Source organism: Pan troglodytes, chromosome 5 (assembly GCF_028858775.2).
Source record: "Pan troglodytes isolate AG18354 chromosome 5, NHGRI_mPanTro3-v2.0_pri, whole genome shotgun sequence".
NCBI classification, from domain to species: Eukaryota; Metazoa; Chordata; class Mammalia; order Primates; family Hominidae; genus Pan; species Pan troglodytes.
The window spans coordinates 156079304-156088345 of NC_072403.2; the positions used below are offsets into that span (position 1 = coordinate 156079304).

The following is a 9042-nucleotide window of genomic DNA, read 5'->3' on the forward strand; positions in this document are numbered from 1 at the left end:
GCGCTGCATCCAAGGCTGTGCAGTGGCGATGGTGCCTTCAGCCACCAGGAAGGGCGACTTTGCCACGCTCCCCTGCATGTGGCGTGGCACAGCCGACACGCGCATTTCTACAAAGCCTCCCTCCCGTGTGACTTGTGGCACGTGCGAAGAAGAAAAGCGGCCCCTAGGGGCAGGGGTCCAGGAACTCTGCTGCTGCCCGTGCACCTCATTCCTTGAAACCTACTCTGGTTAGAACAACACAAACTAAACGCCGCCCTGTGGGCCGCGTCCCTGCACCACCAACCAGGCGCCTCCAGAACGCGCTCCCAGGAACTCAGTTTGCTGGTGTGTGTTTGCGGCGCCCGCGCACCTCGAAACTGAAAGCGCAACTGGAGGGCCCGGAGTCTCGCCCCAGCCAAAGGCCCGCGAGCGCCGCTGCCGCAGCCTCCACCCCAACAGAGAGCGCGCCGCTTCGCTGCAGTTGTCTTCACTGCCGCAGCGGGCCGGGGGCAACAGTGAGCCGCGGCGGCGAGAAACCGAGGTACCGGCGTGGCGTCCGCCCCAGCCCGGGCTGAGAGAGCCGAGAGAGTCGAGAGAGTGGCGGCGAAAACTCTCTGCGTTCTGGAGGGAGGGTGCGGGCAGGAGGAGGTAGAGGACGCCTTGTAAGGAGAGCAAAAACAACGTTCAACGTCTGCACCAGGATGGCCGAGTGGTTAAGGCGTTGGACTTAAGATCCAATGGACATATGTCCGCGTGGGTTCGAACCCCACTCCTGGTAGCTTCAGGTTTTTCTCTAAGTTATTTTATTTTTTAAAAATACGAATCTCACTGAACACACCACGCCTTGGACATTAGAATTCCGACTTCTGGCTGGGAGAAGCGCAACGCTCACACGCAAAGTCCCGCTTCCCACCAAGAGACCGCGCAGGCGGCGGCCCTCAGAGCTCCGCTCACTTCCCCAGCTGCGGGGCGCGAGGCGGCCGGGAGGGGGAGGGCTGTGACCTGGAGGGTGTTTTTAAAACTGCCTCTGCAAAAAAGTAAAAAATGCATCTCTCTTTTTTTCCCCCTCTCTCTCTGTCTCCCTTTTTTTCCCCCCGCCAATGTTAATTTTGTGCACACAACTCTTCTATTAACTCCTAGAAGGCGGAGACTGTATCATCCTAGATGTAAAATGCACTCCAACTTGGGTTCGGCTTAGAATTTTTAAATACAGCGTGGTCAAGTTTTTTTTTCTTCTTCTCCCTTTAAAATTGTTTGTTTAATGAGAGCCATCTAAGAATTTTTAAAAGTTGCAAGTACAATGCAAATAACTTTTTTTCCTGTCTTGAATCATTTAAAAGTAAAATACTGAGTGGATGCCCAAGTACTACTATTAAAATCAGGAAATTAATATTGATGATTTAATACCATCTAATCCTCGGTGCGCAATCGGTCACCAGTTGTCGCAAGAATGTTCTTTATAGCAAAAGGCTCCTCTTCAGAATGATGCGTTGCATTTACTTGTCCTGTCTCCTTCGGCTTCTTCCGTGTGGATCAGCTCCTCAGCCTCTGCTGACTTTCATGATCTTGACACTTCTGCTGACAAGCCAGCCGGTTTGTAGAATGTCCCTTTGTCAGTCTAGGTTTTCTGGTGTTTCCTCCTGATGAGATCCAGGCTCTGTTTATTTAGCAGGACTTCCACAGAAGCCATGCAGTGTTCTCACGGCAGCCTCTCAGGTCGCATGATTTCCGTGTGGCCTGCTTCTCTGCCAGGCTTCTCCTCTGTAAAGTTACTGTTTTCCCTTTGTGATTAGTACCTGTTTTAGAGGGAAGTGCTTTGAAGCTGTGTAATATCCCGTGCCTTATCAAATTTTCATTTTATTCAATTATTTATGGAATTATAAGTTATGTACGTATGTATCCATGGTGCCCTATTTTAATTAATGGTTACAATCCATTCATTCATTTTGATGCTCAGAGTGTCTCAGATTGGGCCAGTGACAGCCCATTCAAGCTGACTTTTGACCTGTCTGCATTATTCTTTAGCACTTCCTTACTTCCTACTCCAAGATAGTCCAGATTTACCTTGTACTGATCCTTGGTTCCTTTTAGTGGAGAATGGTATCTAGAAACCAAGGTCTCAGTGCTAGGTGTGCTCATTGCTTTTGAGGTGTTGCTACTTCCAGGCCCTCTGGGTAGACAGAATTAAGGAGTGTGTGTGTGTGTGTGTGTGTGTGTGCGTGCATATTTATTTGTATATTTATCTATATAAATATATATCTATGTTTATTCATATATCTTTATGTATATCAAGGAGTTTATATATACCTCCAATTCTGATCCAACACTATAGACTTTGTTCTATTTTGTCTCCCCATCCCTGTTTGTAACTCCCTGAATTCCTGCCTCCCCAATGCAGATCTATACATTGCTTAAGCTCACGTAATGGCTTTAGAATTGAATTGTTCAAAAAGGAAAGAGAAAAAGAGTGTCTACATATTTTGGAAATAAACATCCTGCCAGCAACTGAGAACAGGCTCTGAGCCACTCACTATTAGATACTTGGGATGTGCAGATAAATAACCCGGCCTCTGTCTCAGTGAGCTCAGATAGCAAGAGACAGAGATTTTAATAAGCCACATTTGTAATGAAAAAATATGAATTATGCCCAAGGTGCTAAAGGAGTGGTTTGGGAAGGCCTGACTCTTCCTCAGAGAGCCAGCTTTAGTTGAGAGGTGAAAGAAGAGAAGCAGGGATGAGGGAGGGGCAAGAGGGAGAGGGAGACAGATACAGGTGGGGTAAGCCACATGGGAGCCATCTGGGGGCCCTGTGAAGTATAATGCCCAGGATGCCCTGAAGGATTTGCAACAGAAGGAACCTGACGAGTGTTACATTTGGAAGTATCTGTGTCTACCGATGTAGAGAATCTTGGTCTGTCTTTATAGGCTTGGGATGGGGGGCATGTTGAATTGGTAGAAAATATTTTGGGGGAAAAATTGTTTAATTCTGTTAATAGCCAGTTAGACTGAGCTCAGTCTTTCTCTTCCTCCTTAAAAGCCCAGGATTTTTTCCTTGAAAAGCAGATTTGTTATATTAGATTCTTTATATATTTTCAAAAGTTCTTAAAACATAGCGAATATATTGAAGTTAAATTTGAATCGTTAACTTAGTTTGAATTAAATTTAAATTAGTTTAAATTAAATTTGAATCATTAAATTTGTATACTGCCACTAAACTTATAATGATTTTCTAATAATTATTTTAACAAAAAGAACTTAAGTCAATCCTTTGAATTATAAATTAACAATGTGGCTTTATAAACATTCTCTGTGGGTTTGAACTAGTTGTAAGTTATTCAAAATTGTTTATTTTCTATTGGGCTTTTACATAGATCTCTGTAGGAAAAGCTGCTACCAATGTATTTACGCAGTGACACCTACTGGTTAAGTTGAGGGAAATTTTTTGTTAAATTCTGTCTGCCTTGTTCTAACTGTAGAATTCTGATAATTTGCTCCACAGTTACTGTGTTTGGAAGCAGATTCAGGCTATATCTATGTCAGCCAGTAAATTGACTTTCTTTTTTCTCTTTTAATCATTAATGATAAACCTGCCATTGAAAATAATCCTGAATCGCTGATACAACTTGCACGAGACATTATTTTCATTGTATCAATAGAAGCTTTATTGCACTGCATCTTCTTTGTTTGTTTCAGTTCATTTTCCAATTCCAAATCTGGCTATGAAGTTGAAGGATAATAGATATCTGGATTAGCCATCAGCTTTAAAACACAGAAGTCATGTCCAATTTGAGAGATCCTGAACAAGTAGCGTTCTTGGTCCTCAGGAGGAAGTTGGAATTTGGAAGCCTTAATTATTTTGCTTGTTTTTCATTTTACTTTCAAATACAATTGCAGCTAGCTAAAGAACAAATTCAGTATATGCTATGAATCTCACCCATATGTTAATTGTTCAAGTGGGATAAATGGTAATGCTCCATGTTTTAATAAGTCTGTTTAGTTCAAAGATATTGTGTAAGAGGCAGAGAACATAATCCCAGGTGCCTTGCATCTCCTCATTACTCTGCTACCGGATAAAGGGTGATTGCGAACCAGCCCGGCCTATGTTTCATTATCATCAAAATAGATTTTGATGCCTCTGAACCATTTATCAGACTGCCTGGCAGAGAAGAATGATTCTTTTGTTGTTATTATATCATTTTAGAAGAAAACAACATTGAGGCAGAATCCCAGGTTGTAGATTAGTATGTGGCAAAGGCCAAACTCAATATTAAGAGCTCTGAAGCAAAAAGTGGATGTCCCAGTGTGAACAGGCTGCATTGGGCAGTGACAACCTCTGACTGTGGAATGTAAGCCAGCCAGGGCCAGAACTGTCTCATTAGCCACACCAGTCAAGGGTCAGCAGTGGGTCCTTACAGAACTGAAATGAAAACTTCGTCCAGCAGAGTGTCTCCAGTACATTACATGCACTCAACAAATACCTGCTGAATAAGTGAACTACCCCGAAATCCATTGAGTATTCATAATTCATTTTGTGTGTTGTACACATATTAATCCTTATTCAGGGTATGTGTTTTAAAATGTACTGTGGATTTATTTTAATCAGGAACAGTAGGACACGACAGAAAAATGACTGTCATGAAGGAAGCAATTCTTATGTTGCAGATCCCTAGACACAGGAGTCACACCACACCATGCAGGGCCAAATGGGGAAGGAGTGGGATCAGTCAGTGGCAGAAAGATTGAAGGGAAAGCATGAGTGACAACCTTTATTGTGGGTACCAAAAAAAAAAAATAGAATGAATAAGACATACTATTCGATCACACCACAGAGTGACTATCTTCAATAACAACTTCATTAAACATTTTAAAATAAACAGTGTGGCTGGGCGCAGCTGGTCATGCGTGTAATTCCAGCACTTTGGGAGGTCGAAGTAGTTGGATCACTTGAGGCCAGGGATTCGAGACTAGCCTGTGCAACATGGTAAAATCCTATCTCTATGAAAAATACAAAAATTAGCCAGGTATGGTGGTGTGCGCCTGTAGTCCCAGCTACTCGGGAGACCGAGGTGGGAGGATAACTTGAGCCCAGGAGGCCGAGGCTGCAGTAAGCCGTGATCACACCACTGCATTACAGCCTGGGTGACAGAGCAACACCCTTTCTCAAAAATAAAGTAAAATAAAAAATAAAATATAATAAAACAACTAAGAGTGTAATTGGATTGTTTGTAACACAAAGGACAAATGCTTGAGGGCATGGATACCCTCTTCTCCATGATGTGATTATTTCACATTGTATGCCTGTATTGAAACATCTCATGTACCCACAGACATATACAGCTTCTATGCACCCATAAAATTTTTTTAAAATAAGAATGAAAAAACAGTAAGATTTTTACAAACAGCCTTTATTGTGGCTTTTGCAGGAAAAAAGGGGGCAAGAAAGGGTAAGCATGCTTAAGATTGGCTGGTTTGAGTAATTTCAGCAGGCTCTGAGGTGTAAGGGCTATTCTGAGTTGTCTCCTGTCTCTAGGAATTAGCTGACCTTGGGAGGGACAATCTCTGCCCAATCAGTAAGACCCCAGATGCCAGAGCATTAAAAATACAGAACATTTAAAAATGTAGTTAATACACTGTGGGTTCAGGCATTCTCATACTTCTTTTACTTCTTTTCCCTCTCTTCTTCTTTGTTCAGCTAGGGTGGACCTTACTAATCAAGATTCAGAAGTCAGCCGGGAGCAGTGGCTCACACCTGCCATACTAGCATTTTGGGAGGCCGAGGCAGGCGGATAGCTTGCACCCAGGAGTTGAGACCAGCCTAGGCAATATGGCAAAACCCCATCCCTACGAAAAATACAAAAATTAGCTGGGTGTGGTGGCGCATGCCTGTAGTCCTAGCTACTCAGGAGGCTGCATGAGAGGATTGCAACGAGAGGATTGCCTGAGCCCAGGAGGTCGAGGCTCGCAGTGAGGCGAGATGGCGCCACTGCACTCCAGCCTGATGAAAGAGTGAGGCTCTGTTTAAAAAAAAAAAAAAAAAAAAAGCATTCAGAAGCCCAAAGAGGCAACACTTAAGTAGTTTTTGAGTCATTGAGTCATTTCTATCTGGGTAGGCTAGACAATACACTTGTGCAATTCAAGTTCTAAGTTTATCTTTGGGTTTAGGTTGTATTTTCAGCCATTTTATTCACTGCCATAGCATGGTAAGGTTGGCAGTTACTGAATAAGGTAACTTTTTTAAGTTGCATGGATAAGATGGATTATTTAAAAGAGTGTTGAATATTTGCCTCAATTCCACAATTTAATTTATATATAAACACAGAATTGTGTGTGTTTGTGAAATACACAGCATAGGTCCTATGAGGCAACGCAAGAACTGTGATTAGGAGTCTGCCAGTTCAATTTTTAATCCTAGCTACAACCCTTGGTAGCTATGTGACTTTAGACTGGCTATTCAGTTTCTCCAAGTCCCTGTTTTCTCGCCTATGAGATGGAGTTGACAATAATAGCACCCATCAAACAATTCATTGTAAGAGATAAACGTAAAGTTGAAAAAATGCTTAGAAAGTGCCTGGCATATAAAATGATCAATAGATGAACCTATTGTTATACTTTAGTGATTCTCATAAAGTGTATATATGGATTGACTGTGAGATCAGTTTTGCTATAAAGGCAAAAGTTGCTCATGGAATTGATTCTGTTGGATGTACATTGTGTGTGTAAACTAAAAATAAAATTCTAAGTCCCCACTGACTAAACAGACCTCCTCTTAACCAACGGGACCCCAGAGTAACCTTGAAAACTAAGTTGTCACTCATGGTGAGGTGAGAGGTCAGACATGCCTCCTTATATCCTCTCCCTCACTAACCAGGATCAGGCTTTCTTCCCTAAGGCCTAAACAGAAACCAGCCCTTTCAAAAGACTCCACCACTGACATCAACCAACTGCCTGACACTGCCCCTCCTTTTTTGCCTAATAAGAGACTACCAAGCATGGAGTGGTTCTTGTCAGTCTGTGGAGGAGGTACTGTAAAGGTTTTTGTGTCCTCTGCTTCACCCTTTGTTTTCCTCTGAGACAAAGAGCCTCACTCTGTTGCCCAGGCTAGGGTGCAGTGGCGTGATCATAGCTCATTGCAGCCTCAAACTCCTGGGCTCCAGCAATCCTCCCACCTCGGCCTCCAGAGTAGCTGGGATGACAGGCTCAAGCCACCATGCCCAACTAACTTTTTCTTATTTTTCATAGAGACAGAGTCTCACTATGTTGCCCAGGCTGGTATCAAAATCTTGGCTCAAGTGATCCTCCTGCTTTGGCTTCCTAATGTGCTGAAATTACAGGCATGAGCCACCCCATCTGGCCTCTGCTTCATCTTTTGACATCAGAGGGCTAAAAACTGCATTCTGGGATCATGCTAACACCGCCATTTTTTGTACCTGGGACTCATGAAGGGGCATGAAGCTCAAATGCTCACACACATGTTTCTCCTTTCATAAGTATGCATGAGTCCTCCTCTGGCTTATTAAATATGTATTATATATTTACCATCCTGCCCAGCATAAATTCCTATTCCCTTTGCCCCTTCCTCAAAGTGTCTGTTTCTGGCTTCTGGCCAGAGGCTATATTTCCTCGCCTGTCATAATGGCCATCCTGCAGGCTGGAACTCTTTATGAGAAATAAAGCTCTCCTTTCCAAATTTAAGAACCTCATCATTCTTCAGTTGACAATTGTATTTGCCACAGCAATTGCAGGAGAGTAGAATGAGATCATCAGCAACAGATATAATTTTTAAAAGAGAGAAAATTGGGAGAGAGACATAGATTGCATTCTTCTGACTTATTAAACTTTTTTCATTTAAAAGTTTTGAAATGTCTAATTTTTCATCATCAACAACCTCTTCTTAAAGAAAAGTCTGGGTAATTCCCTGAATAATTTCTGAAATAGCAGAGTTCTAAACTCTAACTTTTCAAATGCACAATAAGAGAACTTATTGTTTCTCCCTGTGTATCACACCCACTGGGTTAGTCACAAATAGCTATATTAAGGATGTTTTTCACATTTTTTAAACACTAGCAATTTGGACCCACCCAGTTCAGCTTTTTAAATGCAACCTGACTTAAAAAAAATTGTTTTTAATCCCACATAAGAAAAATAAGAAACCTGTAACACTAGGAAGATGTGCAAAATAATATATGATATCCTGCTTTTAAGAGCAGCAAAAGTGAACCAGAAGAGTATAAAGTGGAATTGAAGTCTATTATTATAAAGCTCTTTTACTGTGATTCAGTGTAATGCCTAATTCCATTAGTGCTCTACAAAGAACAACATGCACAAATGTACTCTTTTAGCTGCAGATAACAAATGAAGTTTTAAAGTGGCCTAACGAGTTAAAGTGACCTCAACATTATATTAATTGAGTCAATTAGTCAATTTCTTTCTTTCTTTTTTTTTTTTTTTTTTTTTTTCTTTGAGACTGAGTCTTGCTCTTTCGCCCAGACTGGAGTGCAATGGCGCGATCTCAGCTCACTGCAAGCTCTGCCTCCCAGGTTCACGCCATTCTCCTGCCTCAGCCTCCCTAGTAGCTGGGACTACAGGCGCCTGCCACCATGCCCGGCTAATTTTTTGTATTTTTTTTAGTAGAGACGGGGTTTCACCGTATTGGCCAGGATGGTCTCGATATCCTGACCTCGTGATCCACCCGCCTCGGCCTCCCAAAGTGCTGGGATTACAGGTGTGAGCCACCGCGCCCGGCCCAATTAGTCAATTTCTTTAGTCTCCTGTGAATGGCCCTCAGATGAAAGTAAAATGAGGATGAACTTGGGTAAGTCTGGGTGGAGAAGCCGGCTTGGGTGGATTTGGGGTAAAAAGTGTTTTCCCCACTGAATTTCTCTGTTCTGCTTCTATATCTCAGCACTGTGAGCCAGCCTAAAGGCTCCTTCCAGAACACACAGCTTACTGCTGCCATTTACCCACTTTTTTCAAAATGTGTAGGAAAGTCTTGTAGAGAGATACAAGCACTGAAAGCTGGAAACCTCTAGTTCCAACTAGGCAATTCATTAACTCAATAAGTATT

The 9042-nt window shown here is 42.4% G+C and overlaps 1 non-coding gene across 1 annotated transcript; it reads left to right on the plus strand.

Annotated features, from left to right (window-relative positions):
- The first annotated feature begins 674 nt into the window (after positions 1-674).
- TRNAL-UAA (transfer RNA leucine (anticodon UAA)) lies at positions 675-757 on the plus strand. The gene has a single exon. It is a non-coding gene; the product is annotated as a tRNA-Leu (tRNA).
- The last annotated feature ends 8285 nt before the right edge of the window (positions 758-9042 follow it).